Source organism: Prionailurus bengalensis, chromosome C2 (assembly GCF_016509475.1).
Source record: "Prionailurus bengalensis isolate Pbe53 chromosome C2, Fcat_Pben_1.1_paternal_pri, whole genome shotgun sequence".
NCBI classification, from domain to species: Eukaryota; Metazoa; Chordata; class Mammalia; order Carnivora; family Felidae; genus Prionailurus; species Prionailurus bengalensis.
This window is the reverse complement of record NC_057350.1, coordinates 102,960,592-102,981,549: the sequence shown is the minus strand read 5'-3', so window position 1 is coordinate 102,981,549 and position 20,958 is coordinate 102,960,592. Positions and strand designations below refer to the sequence as shown.

At 33.4% G+C, this 20,958-nt stretch overlaps 1 pseudogene; it reads left to right on the top strand.

Annotated features, from left to right (window-relative positions):
- Positions 1-20,657, top strand: part of LOC122491014 — a 36,141-nt pseudogene extending 15,484 nt beyond the window's left edge.
- The last annotated feature ends 301 nt before the right edge of the window (positions 20,658-20,958 follow it).

The following is a 20,958-nucleotide window of genomic DNA, read 5'->3' as shown; positions in this document are numbered from 1 at the left end:
AGAGAGACACAGAATATAAAGCAGGCGCCAGGCTCTGAGCTATCAGCACAGACAGAGCCCAACGTAGGGCTCGAACTCACAAACTGTGAATCATGACCTGAGCTGAAGTCAGATGCTTAACTGACTCAGCCACCTGGGCGTCCCTATATATTTGTGTGTTTTTTTTTTTTTTTAATTTTTTTTCAACGTTTTTATTTATTTTTGGGACAGAGAGAGACAGAGCATGAACGGGGGAGGGGCAGAGAGAGAGGGAGACACAGAATCGGAAACAGGCTCCAGGCTCCGAGCTCTCAGCCCAGAGCCTGACGCGGGGCTCGAACTCACGGACCGCGAGATCGTGACCTGGCTGAAGTCGGACGCTTAACCGACTGCGCCACCCAGGCGCCCCTATATTTGTGTTTTTTTAATATAGATAGAATTTTTCATAATAGTGAAAAAGTTAGGAGCATTACACATACCTAACACTAGGAGTTTTGCTTGATTAGCTATGGTGCAATTATATGATGCATATCACGTAGCCATTTAAAAGTAAATATTTAAAGACTTTAATGGTATAAAAATTATTACATTATAATAGTCACAAGGCAGATCATAGAACTACAAATGATATGTTATCCTAATTTTTCTATTAGTTACATGGAACTCGAATAAAATATCAGGAAGGGAATTCACCAAAATTCTAATACTGGTTTTCTTTTTGGTGGATCTGCATGTTTTTAATTTACATATGTATTTGTCAGTATTTTCAACAATGAAATAATATTATATAAAATTTAAAAATGTGAATATTCTTAAAAGTGAAAGAAAAACTATTTTAGTTATTTATTGACAATATCATTTTTCTATATTTTAAATAGCAATTTATTCAACATATAATTATGCCAATATTAAAATTTTTCTTATTAATAAAATAATTTACCTTTTTTAAAATTTTAATTCCACTGTAATCAATATAAAATTTTAGATTAGTTTCAGGTGTACAATATAGTGATTCAACAATTCCATACATTACTCAGTGCTCAAGATAACTATACTCTTAATTCCCTTCACCTATTTCACCCATCCCCTCACCCACCTCCCCTCTGGTACTATATGTTTATTCTCTATAGTTAAGTGTCTGTTTTTTGGTTTGGCTTTTTTTCCCTTTATTCACTTGTTTTATTTTTTAAATTCCACATATTAGTGAAACCATGTGGCATCTTTTTCTGACTGACCTATTTCAGTTAGCATGATACTTTCTAGATCCACCCATGTTGTTGCAAATGACAAGATTTCATCCTTTTTATAATTGAATAATATTCCAGATCTTGATCCATTCATCTTTATCCATTCATCTGTCAAAGATTTGGAGAAAAAGAACCCCTTGTTCACTGTTGGTGTGAACGAAAAAAAATAGTTTATTTTTCAAATGTATAAAATATCCTGTGTATGTATATACACGTATGTATGTATATGTGTATGTATATATATATATATATATATATGTATGTGTGTATATGTGTGTGTGTGTGTGTGTGTGTGTGTGTATCCAGAACATGAATGGAATCAGTTTGCTTTGTACTTCTCCAGAATTCAGGAGATATACATAACTCAGGTTCATGTTTATTTCAGGACACCAATGACTGATGGCATTGCTTTATTTGTCACCACAGATCTCAGCTGTCCAAATTTACCAGTTGGGATATCTGCTTGGACCATATTGGCATTTGAACTTAAAATCTGTACTGGCCAAAATAATATCATGCAGTAGTGACATATCGTTAACAAGACTGATCTTTACATTATCAAGTTTATGATGTTCTAAGATTTCTAATTCTTAAAATACTGTAACTATCTGTGTGTGTTGCTTAAGGCAGAAGTTATTTATTTATTCCTATTTGTGGTCAAGCTACTCAGAAAGATAGTAAAATAAGAAAATGAATTGAAAGTGTATATTAGCGAGAAATTCTGTTTTCTTATATGAAATGACATTTGAGGTTACAATTAAACACTGAAATATTTCTTCACAGAACACTTACATATGCATCACAGCATATTTTGCTTTCTCTATCTTATTTACTTGCCACAGTTTATTATACTCCTATTCAAAGTAAGTGAATTGGCTTATGGACTCAAATCTATACCTGACATATATTTTTACATGTAAAATTGTTTGAGTGTTTTATAACTTACAATACTTTTACAATTTGATATAAACAAAGAGCACTTTTCCAAAAAGCCGTATAGATAAACTAGGTCACAAAAAAAATAAAGGAATTGTAAAAACATTAAAACATTTCAGCTTGAAGCACACTGATCTCCTTTGCCCTAGTCTACTCTTCTCTTTCCGTGTCTCACTGCATGAATTCCTCTCTGATGGACAGCATGCATATGCAACCTAGGGTGTAGAAGCTTAAGACAAGCTAAAGTCATTCATCATCTCTGAATGCCTGGATGACTATATGCAGAGACATTTTGTGTTCAACAGAGAATTACACTGGAAACTTTGGTTGAGCACATATTTGTTTCATTGTCAGATCTGTATACTGAGTCCTTCAAATAGGATACATTTCCTTGTGTTCTGCTGCTATGTTACATAAAATCAACAAAGAGTAACTAGGTTGCATTTTCTTGCTCCACCCTGCCACTCCTGAAGAATTCCTTATCAGTCCAAATGGAAGAAAATGCTGTAAGATTTGCCCAGGAAGCAAAGCCCCATTGCAGCTATGCCAAAACAATGTTAGCACAGAATTTAAAGAACAACTGTTCTTCCTCCAAGAACATATTTAATCTTATGATCACTGTAAAATGTGTAAATGATCACAATACCCTCTTTTATGGGCATTTCTAACAAGCTTCAAGCCAAATTCATGGTCCATTGAAGCGTGAAGGTAAATGTCATGGATATCTTCAATTAATTATTGGCTAATCTCTGTCCTTACCCTACCTTTTCTTTCTGCTTTTTTCCTATCTTATGAGATGTAAGTATAGATATAGATTCATGAATCCTTACAAGTTATTGAACTTTCTTTGTAAAGCAATCTTATCATAAACAAATACACATGGAGCATAAAACTAACCAATATCACATGAAGTTGTATGTGTGTATGGTATGAGTTTAAATTAGTAAACTTATTTTCATAGAGTAGTTTAGGTTCACAACAAAATTGAGCAGAAATTACAGAGAGTTCGCATATACTCCTGTATCCCTCCCTTCCCCCACTTTGCCAACGACTTCCTCTACTGTTGACATTGAGCACCACAATGGTATAGTTATTACATTCAATTAACACATCATCACTCAAAGCCTATAGTTTACATCGGAATTCACTCTGGTGTGGTACATTCTATACATTTTGACAAAAGTATAACGATATATATCCACTATTGTACTACTATACAGAATAGCTTCACTGCCATAAAATCGTTGTTCTCTGCCTGTTCGTTCTTCTCTCCCCTTTCCTAACTCCTAGTAATCCTTGAACTTTTCATTGTCTGCATAACTTTGTCTTTTTCAGAATGTCATAATTGGAATCATACAGCATGTACCCTTTTCAGAGTGTCTTCTTTCAGTTAATAATATGCAAGTAGGTTTCTTTAGCGTCTTTTTAGTGCTAAAAATATCCCATTTTCTGTATGCACCACTGTTTATTCATTTATCTACTGAAGGGCATCTTAGTTGTTTTCAAGTATTAGCAATCATGAATAAAACTACTATAAATATCTGTGGGCATTTTAATGTAGACCATAAATCTTCTCTATTGAGTGAATTCCAAAGAGCATGATTGCTGGATCAATAGTAAGAGTATGTTTAGTTTTGTAAGAAACCACCAAACTGCCTTTCCAAAGTGGCTGTACCATTATGCATTCTCACCAAAAGTGAATGAAAATTCCTAATGTTCCATATTCTCAGTGTTTATTGTTGTCAGTGTTCTGGATTTTGCCATTCTAATAGATATGTAGAGATTTCTCACTATTGTGTTTGTTTTTTTTTAATTTTTTTTTTCAACATTTATTTACTTTTGGGACAGAGAGAGACAGAGCATGAACGGGGGAGGGGCAGAGAGAGAGGGAGACACAGAATCGGAAACAGGCTCCAGGCTCCGAGCTCTCAGCCCAGAGCCTGACGCGGGGCTCGAACTCACGGACCGCGAGATCGTGACCTGGCTGAAGTCGGACGCTTAACCGACTGCGCCACCCAGGCGCCCCTATATTTGTGTTTTTTTAATATAGATAGAATTTTTCATAATAGTGAAAAAGTTAGGAGCATTACACATACCTAACACTAGGAGTTTTGCTTGATTAGCTATGGTGCAATTATATGATGCATATCACGTAGCCATTTAAAAGTAAATATTTAAAGACTTTAATGGTATAAAAATTATTACATTATAATAGTCACAAGGCAGATCATAGAACTACAAATGATATGTTATCCTAATTTTTCTATTAGTTACATGGAACTCGAATAAAATATCAGGAAGGGAATTCACCAAAATTCTAATACTGGTTTTCTTTTTGGTGGATCTGCATGTTTTTAATTTACATATGTATTTGTCAGTATTTTCAACAATGAAATAATATTATATAAAATTTAAAAATGTGAATATTCTTAAAAGTGAAAGAAAAACTATTTTAGTTATTTATTGACAATATCATTTTTCTATATTTTAAATAGCAATTTATTCAACATATAATTATGCCAATATTAAAATTTTTCTTATTAATAAAATAATTTACCTTTTTTAAAATTTTAATTCCACTGTAATCAATATAAAATTTTAGATTAGTTTCAGGTGTACAATATAGTGATTCAACAATTCCATACATTACTCAGTGCTCAAGATAACTATACTCTTAATTCCCTTCACCTATTTCACCCATCCCCTCACCCACCTCCCCTCTGGTACTATATGTTTATTCTCTATAGTTAAGTGTCTGTTTTTTGGTTTGGCTTTTTTTCCCTTTATTCACTTGTTTTATTTTTTAAATTCCACATATTAGTGAAACCATGTGGCATCTTTTTCTGACTGACCTATTTCAGTTAGCATGATACTTTCTAGATCCACCCATGTTGTTGCAAATGACAAGATTTCATCCTTTTTATAATTGAATAATATTCCAGATCTTGATCCATTCATCTTTATCCATTCATCTGTCAAAGATTTGGAGAAAAAGAACCCCTTGTTCACTGTTGGTGTGAACGAAAAAAAATAGTTTATTTTTCAAATGTATAAAATATCCTGTGTATGTATATACACGTATGTATGTATATGTGTATGTATATATATATATATATATATATGTATGTGTGTATATGTGTGTGTGTGTGTGTGTGTGTGTGTATCCAGAACATGAATGGAATCAGTTTGCTTTGTACTTCTCCAGAATTCAGGAGATATACATAACTCAGGTTCATGTTTATTTCAGGACACCAATGACTGATGGCATTGCTTTATTTGTCACCACAGATCTCAGCTGTCCAAATTTACCAGTTGGGATATCTGCTTGGACCATATTGGCATTTGAACTTAAAATCTGTACTGGCCAAAATAATATCATGCAGTAGTGACATATCGTTAACAAGACTGATCTTTACATTATCAAGTTTATGATGTTCTAAGATTTCTAATTCTTAAAATACTGTAACTATCTGTGTGTGTTGCTTAAGGCAGAAGTTATTTATTTATTCCTATTTGTGGTCAAGCTACTCAGAAAGATAGTAAAATAAGAAAATGAATTGAAAGTGTATATTAGCGAGAAATTCTGTTTTCTTATATGAAATGACATTTGAGGTTACAATTAAACACTGAAATATTTCTTCACAGAACACTTACATATGCATCACAGCATATTTTGCTTTCTCTATCTTATTTACTTGCCACAGTTTATTATACTCCTATTCAAAGTAAGTGAATTGGCTTATGGACTCAAATCTATACCTGACATATATTTTTACATGTAAAATTGTTTGAGTGTTTTATAACTTACAATACTTTTACAATTTGATATAAACAAAGAGCACTTTTCCAAAAAGCCGTATAGATAAACTAGGTCACAAAAAAAATAAAGGAATTGTAAAAACATTAAAACATTTCAGCTTGAAGCACACTGATCTCCTTTGCCCTAGTCTACTCTTCTCTTTCCGTGTCTCACTGCATGAATTCCTCTCTGATGGACAGCATGCATATGCAACCTAGGGTGTAGAAGCTTAAGACAAGCTAAAGTCATTCATCATCTCTGAATGCCTGGATGACTATATGCAGAGACATTTTGTGTTCAACAGAGAATTACACTGGAAACTTTGGTTGAGCACATATTTGTTTCATTGTCAGATCTGTATACTGAGTCCTTCAAATAGGATACATTTCCTTGTGTTCTGCTGCTATGTTACATAAAATCAACAAAGAGTAACTAGGTTGCATTTTCTTGCTCCACCCTGCCACTCCTGAAGAATTCCTTATCAGTCCAAATGGAAGAAAATGCTGTAAGATTTGCCCAGGAAGCAAAGCCCCATTGCAGCTATGCCAAAACAATGTTAGCACAGAATTTAAAGAACAACTGTTCTTCCTCCAAGAACATATTTAATCTTATGATCACTGTAAAATGTGTAAATGATCACAATACCCTCTTTTATGGGCATTTCTAACAAGCTTCAAGCCAAATTCATGGTCCATTGAAGCGTGAAGGTAAATGTCATGGATATCTTCAATTAATTATTGGCTAATCTCTGTCCTTACCCTACCTTTTCTTTCTGCTTTTTTCCTATCTTATGAGATGTAAGTATAGATATAGATTCATGAATCCTTACAAGTTATTGAACTTTCTTTGTAAAGCAATCTTATCATAAACAAATACACATGGAGCATAAAACTAACCAATATCACATGAAGTTGTATGTGTGTATGGTATGAGTTTAAATTAGTAAACTTATTTTCATAGAGTAGTTTAGGTTCACAACAAAATTGAGCAGAAATTACAGAGAGTTCGCATATACTCCTGTATCCCTCCCTTCCCCCACTTTGCCAACGACTTCCTCTACTGTTGACATTGAGCACCACAATGGTATAGTTATTACATTCAATTAACACATCATCACTCAAAGCCTATAGTTTACATCGGAATTCACTCTGGTGTGGTACATTCTATACATTTTGACAAAAGTATAACGATATATATCCACTATTGTACTACTATACAGAATAGCTTCACTGCCATAAAATCGTTGTTCTCTGCCTGTTCGTTCTTCTCTCCCCTTTCCTAACTCCTAGTAATCCTTGAACTTTTCATTGTCTGCATAACTTTGTCTTTTTCAGAATGTCATAATTGGAATCATACAGCATGTACCCTTTTCAGAGTGTCTTCTTTCAGTTAATAATATGCAAGTAGGTTTCTTTAGCGTCTTTTTAGTGCTAAAAATATCCCATTTTCTGTATGCACCACTGTTTATTCATTTATCTACTGAAGGGCATCTTAGTTGTTTTCAAGTATTAGCAATCATGAATAAAACTACTATAAATATCTGTGGGCATTTTAATGTAGACCATAAATCTTCTCTATTGAGTGAATTCCAAAGAGCATGATTGCTGGATCAATAGTAAGAGTATGTTTAGTTTTGTAAGAAACCACCAAACTGCCTTTCCAAAGTGGCTGTACCATTATGCATTCTCACCAAAAGTGAATGAAAATTCCTAATGTTCCATATTCTCAGTGTTTATTGTTGTCAGTGTTCTGGATTTTGCCATTCTAATAGATATGTAGAGATTTCTCACTATTGTGTTTGTTTTTTTTTAATTTTTTTTTTCAACATTTATTTACTTTTGGGACAGAGAGAGACAGAGCATGAACGGGGGAGGGGCAGAGAGAGAGGGAGACACAGAATCGGAAACAGGCTCCAGGCTCCGAGCTCTCAGCCCAGAGCCTGACGCGGGGCTCGAACTCACGGACCGCGAGATCGTGACCTGGCTGAAGTCGGACGCTTAACCGACTGCGCCACCCAGGCGCCCCTCTCACTATTGTTTTAATTTACACTTCCCTATAGCAAACAGTTTGGAGCATCTTTTCATATGCTCTCTTGCTATCTGTATATCTTTTTTGATGAGGTATCTGTTCAGGTCTTTGGGCCATATTTAAACACTTCTCTGTTGTTTTTCATTGAGTGTTAAAAGTTTTCTATATATTTTGGATCATAGTCCTTTTAAGATATATATCCTTTGCAAATATTTTATCCTACTCTGTGGCCTGTCTTTGCATTTTTATTTTTTCAATTTGTTGTTTATTTAAATTTCAGTTAGCTAACATATAGTGTAGTATTAGTTTCTGGTGTAGAATTTAGTGATTCAACACTTACATACAATACCCGGTGCTCAACACAAATGTTCTCCTTAATACCCATCACCTATTTAACCCATCCTTCCTCCCAATTTCCCTCTAGTAACTATCAGTTTTTCTCTATAGCTAAGAATCTGTTTCTTGGTTTTCCTCTCTATTTGTTTGTTTTTTTTTTTTTTGCCCCATATTCTTTTGTTTTGTTTCTTAAATTCCACATATGAGTGAAATCATATGGCATTTGTCTTTCTCTCGTGGACTTATTTCATTTAGCATACGACTCTCTAGCTCCATCCATGTCATTGCAAATGACAAGATTTCATTCATTTTGATGGCCGACTAATATGCATTCATCAGTCGATGGACATTTGGGTTCTTTCTGTAATTTGGCTATTGTAGATAGTGCTGCAATAAAAGTTAGGGTGCATGTATCCCTTTGAATTAGTATTTTTGTATTCTTTGGGTAAATACCTATCACTGCAATTGCTACATCATAGTGTAATTCTATTTTTAACTTTTTTAAGAACCTCCAAACTGTTTTCCAGAGTGGCTGCAGCAGTTTGCATTCCCATCAACAACATAAGGACATTCCCTTTTCTCCACCTCATCAACACCTATTGTTTCTTGTATTACTTATTTTAGCCATTTTGACAGGAGCGAGGTGACATCTCATTCTAGTTTTGATTTATATTTCCCTGATGATGGGTGATGATGAATATCCTTTCATGTCTCTGTTAGCTGTCTGTGTTTTCTTTAGAAAAATGGCAGATGGAAAGCTTTTGGGGAGTTTGAGTGTGTCTACAAGCTATGGTTATAAAACACTGAAACAGACTTTTGAACACCATACATCTATTTTCTTCATAAATTTTAAATCTTCTTCATTCACAACCATCTCCCCATTCCCTCCTTAAACCTATGAAATATTTACCTTTACTACTTGTTACCAATATACTACACTTGCATATCAGTTACACTACATTTTAAAATAACTTGTATTTTTCACTTGATTATTTATCTCTCTCAAAACTAACTACTATTTGAAATAAACATGTCCCTCAAGAGTCTAGTGAATTATAAACAATAATATATTTTTAAAGAAAGAATTTCTCTGAAAACTCATATTTTATTTAAAATTTATATAAATTTTGCATCCTGTTCTATATAAAGATGGTTTATTATATCATATAAAGGTAAAAATCACTTACTAAAGCAAGATAAAGCAAGCAACCAAAACTATCCGTAGTTTCTCTGCCTATATTTTTTATCAGTAGTTGATGTGGTTTCATTAATCTATCATTTATTTCTTCTAGTTATTTCCTCTACTCTGCTTCATTGCCAAAATATTACAACATACCTTTATGAAATACGAGAATACAAATGGGAGCTATTTAAATTTTGCTGCAAATAATAGTCCATGTGTTATTTCTTGGTCATTCTCATATAAAAACAGCAAGACTTACAGTCAAGGTAGTCCACAATGATAAAAATAACTTTAAAATAAACATCTAAGTACATTCAGTGCTTTTATAATAAATAATACATATTACTGATTTATTTATTATAATTGTGACAGCAATGTTATCTTTATTGAAAAGCCTACTGTTGTGGATTTGTGGCATAATATTGTGTTTTGCATATATAACGATTTCAAGTTTAATGTTAATGATTAGAATAAATAATTCACTGATATCAATCTTTGATATTATAAACTTCTTATTTTTAATCACTAATCCATGTTTCCAACTAAAGCATAACTAAAACATGATTATGTTTTGAATGATGATAGTTCGATAAGTTTACCAAACATATCATTCACACAAACAAAAAATATGTTTCTTCATGATTATTTTTTTTCCCAGAGGTAGGGGGTGGAATTTGACATTGACTGAGACTTAAAATTATTTGTAAGAAAAATATGTTTATATAATATATATATATATATATATATATTTATTTATTTATTTAAAGATAGCTTTGTAAAGTTTCCTAGTGGCTGATCAAGAAATTTTAAATCATTACATTTGTTAGACCAATACAAGCTGGTCAGATAAATAACATCAAATCAGTTATTTGTTCTCCCTAGAGAAACTCACTGAACATGGGAGTGGTTGTAGCATTGATAACACTGATAATAACAATTTAAAAAGAAAAAATATATTAATTACCCAGTAAGAGCCTATTATTTTCTTTTTTCCCAACTTCTTGGGGATTCTTATATCTTGAGTGAGAAGTTTAATATCTGGAAATACAATTTATTTCTCTGTATTACTTTCATCATGGCATTCTTCTGTATAGGATTAATTTTCCTTGGTTCATTTTTCCTGTAAGCTATTTTAAAGTGGGGGGGGGAATATATTATTGTTCAGAAAATTTATCACTTGATGGCAATAAATCAATCAGCATGTGTATCCTTGCTTGAAACAAGAATTAAGATGAAGCACAATTTATTTCAACCAAATGAAGTTTGAACTCAGAATTCTGAAAGGTGCATACAATCTTCACATTTTAACTTGATGTAACCACTTGAACTAGCTCCATTCCAGGAGGTGGCACTTGTATGAACTAGATCTAGGTTAAAATCATGTAGTTATTGCAGCCTTTGCTTTCCCCAGTGAGAATACTTTCTGTTACATTGAAAAGCTATTCTAGGTCAGCTTTTGAAGCAATGGTGCTCTTGACTCTTTCCTTTTTTGAATTGCTCTCAAACTGAAAGGAATATTTGTGAAGTACATCCCTTCTTAGATCCCACCTATGAAAGAAGAATATTTTATCCACTCACTTGATTTCATCTTCCTTTTAGCTTTGTGCCATTTCTTGTGACTTACAACCAGCTTGGGCTTCCTCGCATCATCAAGATAATTATACTAAGCTTAGTGCTGACAGTTCAAAGACAGCTTTTTAATAAAACAAGAAAAAATATTTTCAAAAAAGAACTTATTTTTCCTTTGATCATCCACAAAACAGTTAATTATATAAAACATTTCAAAACGTTAAGTTGGATCATAGAATCTCAATACTACCATTGCACTGTGCATAGGGTAATACTTAATTGGTTCAAAGTAAATATGTGTTGAATAAATATATTAATGCATTTCCTAATTCAGCATGAAGTATTTAATATCTCAAGGTCATTGGGCAGGTTTATGATGCTTCACATCCTTTGTGATGATCTTAAAGTGTTTCGTATTTTTGCTTGATTCTGTTCATGAGAAACCAGATAGAAAGGTAGATTTAAAAATTATCTGGAATTGAAATTTATTTATTCCCAAAGGCTATCAAGAAATAGCTCTACAACATGTTTTGAAGGATTTCCAAATATCCCTATAGATATTTATTTTAACTACTCTGTACAGCCCATGGTGTATATATATATATATATATATATATGAGATCACCATTTAAGAGTTTTTCTTAGTCTATTAAATTTAAAGAAAACATTTGCTTATTATTATTAAAATATAATTATTCTATATATTCAAATTGTTAAACCTCATTGATTTATTGGATTTTTTCAGAATAAGCAATTGGTGTAAAGAGCAGCAATTTAAAAAGAATTACTTAAAATAAAAAATGGCAGGACATTTGGGTATTTCAGTTGGTTAAGCATCTAACTCTTGATTTCAGCTCATTATCTCAGGATTGGTGAGACTGAGCCCAGCGTTGGGTCTGCACTGATGGAATGGAGCCTGCTTGGGGTTGTCTCTTTCCTTTTCTCTCTGCCTCTCTCCTGCTCTTGCTGTCTCTGGCTCTCTCTCTCAAAATAAATAAATAAATAAATAAACAAACAAACAAATAAACAAATAAATAAACAAACATTTAAATTTAATGTTTAAATAAAAATAATAAAATAAAAATCACTATTCTTTGACTCCAGATTTGTTTTTATTTAGACAGGTAGACACTACTCACAAAACATCAGTTTTCCCCTTCTCTCTTAGAAAGCTTACCACTTGAACTTTATTTATTGTTCTGGCCAAATAGGTATAAGTGAGAATTACTGATACTGATTTTCAAAAAACGCTTTTAAACAATAATTGAAACCTGCAGTTGTTCTTTGCCCTTTCTTTGTTCTATCCTTCTTTTGGAACACTCTCCTGATACTGGATATAGAACTCCTGTTCATAACTATCAGGTGACAAACCATATGATAAAGATGACTGGGCATGAGGAAAGGTGTGGGCATTTTATAACAAAAAGAGCTGCTATATTTGTCCTGGGGTATTTGCTTCTGGAATTCTTTTATGTAAGGAAAATGCAAACTTTGTTTAAGCCGTTTTTCAGTTATATTCTCTTTTACTTGCAGTAAAAATGCAATCTCTAACTAATTAAGATGCTTAAATTTAACAACAGGAGCTAATAATGGTGTCAAACCTACACATAACCTTACAAATACATTTTTTTTAATTATTAGGTTCAAAAAAAACATTATTTTACCATAAAGGTTTACTGTGAAAACAAAGTTTTAAAAAACAACAATATACACTTAATGGTTGACACTGCCTTTGAAATCCTCACATAATTTCAGATATTCAGTGTCCTAAACTGAAATAGACTCAGTTGTCCTAGTCTTCCTCTTGCAATTTAGACACATATAACTTTTTTATTCCACCAAAAATAAAAATCTAGTTATATTATTTGAATTACTTAATTTTCTATTATTTTTTTATTTTAACTCTCTGGTAGTTTTATAATAGTTGTAATATTATACATAATTTACCTTTTTCTTTCATGTTGCAAATGAGGCAAGATAAGAGAGTGATTTAAGAAGTTATAAGTATTTTCTATTGAGATAACTAAAGATAGAAATTACTAATCTTTATTAAGACTTTGTACTGATAAACTACATGTTACTTTATTTAATCCTCACAACAATCATAATGTAATACACTTATATTCTCTATTTTACAGATGAAGAAAATAAGGCACGCTGAGGTCAATTATCATGCTCAAGCCCACACAGTAAAGGCTGAAGGCAGGGTGTGAACACAAATTGTTTGGCTCCATAGCCAGCACACTTGTCCTGACTGCTTTACTATACTGCCCAAATTCAGTAACAGAACCATTTTAGAAATATTTCATATGTACATTTCATATGTACCTGGGGGTCAAACTGACTATATACCAAACTTCATATATTGACTTTTCTTGAATAATTGTGGTTTAGCCTTTTCAACAAAGCAATAGACCCATTAAAAAAAGTCTTATGGAGTAAGGTAGATGTAGGTATCATGACGTAGATGTAGATATCATGAGGAAACAAGAGTTGGCGTTATAATACTTATCTCCAAGTAAGACCTTAAATATTTTTCTCTAAATGGACTTTTGTCCTTTATCTTTTTTCTTAATTTCCATTTCCACCCCCGGCATACACACACACACAAAGTTGTTGCTGCATTTTCCTTTGTGTCACATTCAGAAATATAAAAGTTTCCCTCCATATCCATTAATTCCACCTCATCCCACAGTATCTGGACAGGTTAAAAAGTATGCTCCATATGTATAAGATGAGAGGGGAAAATTAAAAATGGTTAAAATTTTTCCCCTTCATTTCACCCTTTGATGCCAAACCTTATTTCTACTCACTTGAGCTACCCAATAGCCAAATCTTTGCCTCTGTTTACCACATACCACATATCATTTATTCAAACACACTTTGAATTCCTTTGTAGTCATTCTTGATCATGCTTTCCATACTGTGTGTACAAACCCAGAAACAGAACACCACTAGAACAATTATTTTCATTGACTTTTTACCTTCTGTTCTCTCCACATTGTGATAATGAGAATAACACCTGACATGATTTCTGATCCCAGTCAAGTTACCTTAAGCAAGTCTTCCCTATACTCGGATGATTGGCAAGTTCAAATTCAGAAGTCCCGTGAGGCATGAAGCCCTTACCACTGTATGACGTAAAGCTCACCTGTGTTTTTTTGCCTATTATCTGTCTCCCATGATGAAATGTAAACCATGTAAATGTAGTTTTGTCCACCACCATGCCCCAGCAATTAAAATAATGTCTGGCACATAGTAAAAGGTTAAGAAATATTTGCTGAATGACTGTTGAATTAATTTATTGCCCCACCCATATTGTCTATTGTCTATCATATCACCCTAGGCATCCAAAGATCATTTCACCTCTCGTACTGAATGCAGTATTCTGTTTATTAGAATGGCTTCCCTGCTAGACTGTGAGCTTCTTGAGAATAAGCAGTGTGCCTTATTCTATTTTTTGAGATACCTAGTGCACAAGAGTTCTGACTATACATTTTTTGAATGGTAATAGGGAAAAATATTTTTCATGATTATGGTATGCAACCTTAAAATATTGTTATAATGGGAGTTAATGTAAAAGTATAAAACATATTCCATGTTTAGAAACTCAAAAAATCACTTTTGATAATTTTGTCTTAATACCTACTTAACAAATGATGTATAAAATATCATAATAGATATCTACAACAACCAAAACCTCCTGTAACTTCTTATATGTATTTTAAGATTTAAAAAGAAACAAGAAAAAATATGATGTTTTTATTTATGGACAATAGGTATGTATTTTTATGGATTTTTTGTTTTTTACAAACACATATTTCTTGTCTCCAGGAAAATACCTTAAGCCAGTGGATTTAAAATTGAATTCAAGATGTAGTTGTCTTATAAATCTGTAAGAAGAGAGCCCTTACACTTTTACACTAAATTGCATGTGAAATCAAAATAAGAAAACTTTCAATCATGATTGAAATGAATTTATATATAAATTTCTCTCCCAATTTCAATAGGGGCAAGTTCTTTAGTTAATTTTCTGTATCACAAACTTATGTATTCTTAGCTTGCCTTATGATCAAAGTGAATGGATTTTAACATAGTGCCTGAATATTTTTAGCCCAAAGTGATTTGCTTTACAGCTTCTTTGTAATAGAAGCATATTCATTTCAAAATAATATTCACATTTAAAAAAATATTTTCCTTAATGAAGAAAGGGGCTATATTATTTTTATTTTACATTGTCTAAAGGAAAGCAAAGACTTCTACTCAGAAATTCAATTAAAATATATATAGTTGTGTGTGTGTGGTAAGAACTTTTAAAATTAATTTACTTCCTTTAGAAACTTTCAACTATACAATACAGTACTGTTAACTATAGTCATCATGTTGTACACTACATTGCCAGACTTTTTTTTTGATATTATAACTGAAAGTTTATATCTTTTGACCAATAACATATATATATATGTAATATATTACCAATTACCAACTATTACATATATATAATGTATACAATGTATAATATACATATGCATGTATATGTACATATATAATATATATTAAACATATATAAGTACATATATAATATAATATAATATATATGCATATGCATATAATATATATATAATATACACATATATGTATAGTATAGTAATGTAATATATACATATATATTACATACCTATTATGTATAATATATATGTACATATATAATATTCTATATATATTACTATTATGGATGTGTTAACTAATCTTTTTGTGGTAGTCATTTTGCATATATATGCATATATAAAATCACTATGTTGTACACCTCAAACTTACACAATGTTCTATGTTAATTATATTTCAATAAAGCAGTAAAAAAAGAAATACATATGTATATATATATATACTTTTGAAAATTTTTTATTTTTAAATTTTTTTATGTTCATTTTTTTTTTTGAGAGGCACAGGGTGAGGGGGGAAGGAGCATAAAGAGAGGGAGACTCAAAATCCTAAGCAGGCTCCAGGCTCAGAGCTGTCAGCACAGAGCCCATCATGGGGCTCGAACTCACAAATTGTGAGATCATGACCTGAGATGAGTCGGACACTCAACGGACTGAGCCACCCAGGTGCCCCTACTTTAGAAATTTTAAATAAAAAGCTCAATGCTTGACATTTGTCTCCTTGCTCTTCCCCACACATTACCAACACATTTCTTCCTCAAGTCCTTTACTCCTTGTCTTCCCTTTGCCTGAAATATTCAAAACCATTTTCTTATCATTATTCAACAAATGTTAGATTTTTAACTTTTTTTTTTTGCTTCTTATAAGGATCAGTCAGATAGGATAGAGGCTCACCTTAAAAAAAAAAAAACTTGATTTTTAACTTTATTACCTCTTTAAAGATTTTATCTCCAAATACATTTACATTCTGAGGTATGGGGAGTTAGGACTTCAACATATAAATAATGGTGGGCAACACAATGCAGCCCAGAACATGAACTTGAAATGCAGATAGATATTATATAAAAAAAGGACCGACAATTCAATTCTGTCTCTCACCTCTTCCACAGTAATATAATTTCCAAATTTAGCTAGATATATGATCTTCAGCATAAATTAGAAATGTGTGAAATCACAGATATCTTTTTTAGTTGAAACACAAAAATAATCAATTGAAGAGGTGCATTGTCCAAATGCTTTAGTTAAAATGAGTGTGATGGTTGATTGACCACAAGCAACTGAACACTTTAGAAACATGAAGACTACATATTATATCTGAAAACCTTTATTGTTGGCCATAAAGAAGCAAAGTTATATGACTTTCATCACTGAGATTTAAATTTTTCTGCAAACCTTGGAAGTGTCTTTAATTTCTTCTGTTACCTTCCTTTCTGTTGCCTGTATCACTGATGAAACAGCTCATATTAGCATCTATTTTGGATGATGGGATGATTTGGAGAATAGAATTCATGCACATTGGAGATAAATAAGAAGTACTGTGGATTCAACTGAAATTACCTTTTGTGGTCTTTTTTTTCAATTATTTAAATTTTTCCCTTGTTGGTATATATAATTGACATATATAATTGTGTATATGTATACGGTGTATATGTACATAACATGATGATTTGGTACATGTATGTATTGTGAAATGATTACCATTCTTAAGTTAGTTAATACATCCATCATCTATATAGTTACTTTGTGTGTGTGTGTGTGTGTTAAGAACTTTTAAGATCTATTTTCTTAGCAATTTTAAATATACAATAGAGTATTGTTAACTATAGTGACCATACAGTACATTAAAATCTCAGAATTTATTTATTTTATAACTAAAGTTTATATCCTTTGACCACATTCACCCATTTATTCCCACTTTATCCTGTACCACTGGCAATTGCCTAGTTTACTCTCTGTGTAAGTTCGGCTTTTTTATGTTGCATAGGTAAATGAAATCATACAGTACTTGTATTTCTCTGTCATGGCAGTATTTTCTTCTTGTTTTGACTGAATATTCCATTATTCCCAGACATGTGAGCATTTCAGGTTAGCATTTTATTAGTTAAAACAGAAAGGAGAGTGCCTAGCCATTCGTTGTTTTGGTTCTTTTTTTTTAAATTTTTTTTCAACGTTTATTTATTTTTGGGACAGAGAGAGACAGAGCGTGAACGGGGGAGGGGCAGAGAGAGAGGGAGACACAGAATCGGAAGCAGGCTCCAGGCTCTGAGCCGTCAGCCCAGAGCCTGACGCGGGGCTTGAACTCACAGACAACGAGATTGTGACCTGGCTGAAGTTGGACGCTTAACCGACTGCGCCACCCAGGCGCCTCCGTTTTTTTGGTTCTTAAGGGTGACTCTCTCATCCCCAAGAAAGAGACAGGAATCTGTAATATAATACTGAAATAATAGGTAGAGGTTAGGGTAGAAAGCCCAAGGCCTCCTTCTTCTAAGTCTTGACACAAAAAGAAATCTTCTCAGATACAAATTCTAGGAAGGGGAATCATACCTGGCAATTCCTCTAAGTGGAAGGCTTTCCCTCCTTCAGAAAAAAAAAAAAATAAATACATAAGAAGATAGGTATTTCCTTCCACTGGTCTAGGTAAGGCAAAGGGGAATAAATTTCATGACATGGGCCTAATAATAATTTTTTAAGATAATAAGAGTTGGCAAAGTTGTGGAGAAATTGGAACCCTATACACTGTTGGTAGAAATATAAAATGATACAACAGCTGTGGAAAACAGTATGGAGTCTGCACAAAAAATTAGAAAGAGAGCCATCATGTGATCCAGCAATCCCACTTCTGGGAACCTCTGGCTAGGGTCTCTGCTTTGACATAGCCACAAGCAGGAGCTAGGTCCTCCAAGGTCTAGGCACTGGTTGCTGTAAGTCCCACAACCTTCTCCATCTCTACCTCAATCCAGCGGGCTAGTCCCAGAATTCCTCATTGAGGCAAGACCCAAATAGGCCTCCCGGGAAGTGTCCCATTTGCTGGGCACCTTAGATATACACCTTGGACTCTCTTCTCCCACTGGAGAAACCATAGGCTGGGGGTGGGGGGCAGGGAGTGGTTGGTTCTCAGTGCAGTGCTGTGCCAGCTTAGAGAAAGGGTGATATGGTCCAGTGTAGCTGTTCTACTCCTCTTAACCTTCTAATGCAGCCCTTCTCTGCATTATGGTCTAGGGGGATGCTTCAGCCTTATACCTGGGTTCCGGGGCTTTCAAAATGGTATCTTGTGTATTAATAGTTGTTAGTTGGTCTGTTTGTGAGTGAGTCTGATGTTGGAAACAATCTATGTTGCCATCTTGGTTATAGTACCTACTCTATCTTCAGTCTTTTTGAGAATAAGGAAAAACAAAGTCCTATTTAGTTGAATACACTATTATATGGCTTTTACTATTCTCTCTAAACATATTCCTAATACTTTATTTAATTCATTAAGTAAGAGTAAAAGGTTTATGAATCTAAAAAGTGTTACGTATGTATAAAAGAAAACATGGGTAACCATGGAAAACAAAATAACTACATGAAGGAGATCAAAATAATCAAAACTGTTTATAGAAAATGACTCTATATAAAGTAAATCTCTGGGAAAATATATATGTTATTATATATAATAATATATAATATTATACATAATATTATATATTATATTATATATATTATTATATATTATATATAATAATATATATTATATAATATTATATATAATAATATGTATAATACATATTATTATATATAATGTGGGGGAGGGACAGAGAGAGAGAGGGAGAATCTCAAGCAGACACCTTGCTGACAGATGAGATCATGACCTGAGCCAAAATGAAGAGTTGGACACTTAACCAACTGAGCCATCCAGGTGCCCCCTCAAAAAGATTAATTTTAAGCAATTAGGCTCTGAACATTTCTGGTGTGAGAAAATGGAAGGAAAATGGGTTATAAAGAGGGTTATGGAATGTTAGCCACTAACATAAATGTCATTATGTTCAAGTGGTGATCTGGGTAATGCAGAGGGATACAAAACTTTGTATACTTATAATTTTTCTGGCCAAGGAATATTTAATCAAAACAACCTGGAATCTGAATGTAAGAACTTTCATGTAAAAATGCAGTCAGACCATAGGATATATGGAATTTTACACCCCTTCTCCATTCTTATAGATACTTCTCAAATGAATATTTTGCTCATATTGAAAGTTTCCCGGGGCACCTGGGTGGCTCAGTTGGTTGAGCGTCCGACTTCGGTTCGGGTGGTGATCTCACAGTCTGTGAGTTTGAGCCCCGCGTCGGGCTCTGTGTTGACAACGCAGAGCCTGGAGCCTGTTTCAGATTCTGTGTCTCCATCTCTCTCTCTGACCCTCCCCCCATTCATGCTCTGCCTCTCTCTGTCTCAAAAATAGATAAACGTTAAAAAAAATTTTTTTTAGAAAGTTTCCCAAGGGCCCATTTAATTCTCAGTTATCCTGGGTGATATTGTGCCATTTTTAATATTAAGTATGAGAATTAGAGCCATAGTTTGAATACACTTAACAAGCAGTACTCTGGCTCTTCCTGTTCCCCATCATTGCACCAGATCAAGGCAAAAAAGAGAACTCCATGTGGGAACTTCCCATCTACAAGCTCTGCTTCAGTATCTGTAGGGTGGGAGGAGAATGGACAGACTGACTCAGGCAGCTAAGGTACTGGGGCAGTTGACAGGCCAGACCTTTTGTGTTCTCCAAAGCTAGACACACCATCAGATCCTTTGGCATCAAGAGAAATGAAAAGATTGCTGTCCACTGCACATTCCATGGGGTCAAGGCAGAGGAATTCCTGGAGAAAGGACTAAAAGTGCTGGAGTATGAGTTAACTTCTCCAGTACTGGAATCCTTCGTTTGGGGATTCAGGAACACATCAATCTGGGGATCAAACATGATCCAAGCATTGGTATCTACAGCCTAGATTTCCATGTGTTTCTAAGTCAAGTTTCAGCATTGCAGAAAAGAAGCACAGGGCAGGCTACATTGAGGCCAAATACAAAAACAGGATCAGCAAAGAAGAGGCCATGCACTGGTTACAGGTGAAGCATGAAGCATGATGGGATACTCCTTCCTGAAAAATAAATTTCCATTTCCATCCAGAAGACCAAAACCAACAAAAACTTTTCAGTGAAATGCTAAAATAAATAAATAAGTAAAAATTTTAAAGAAGGCAGCAATCTGACACACCTATGAGGGTCTAGAAATTATTCATTGTCTATGTTGTTGGTGTACCTTATTTCTCAGGCCTCTTAACTGAATATGGCTGGCTTCCTCTGCTGCAGACCTGACAAATTTTCAATTTCTGGCAGACAAAAATTTTAGGTAAGAGGTCACTTCCAGTCCAGACTCTTAGGGACAAACAAGAGGAGATTGGGGAGATTTA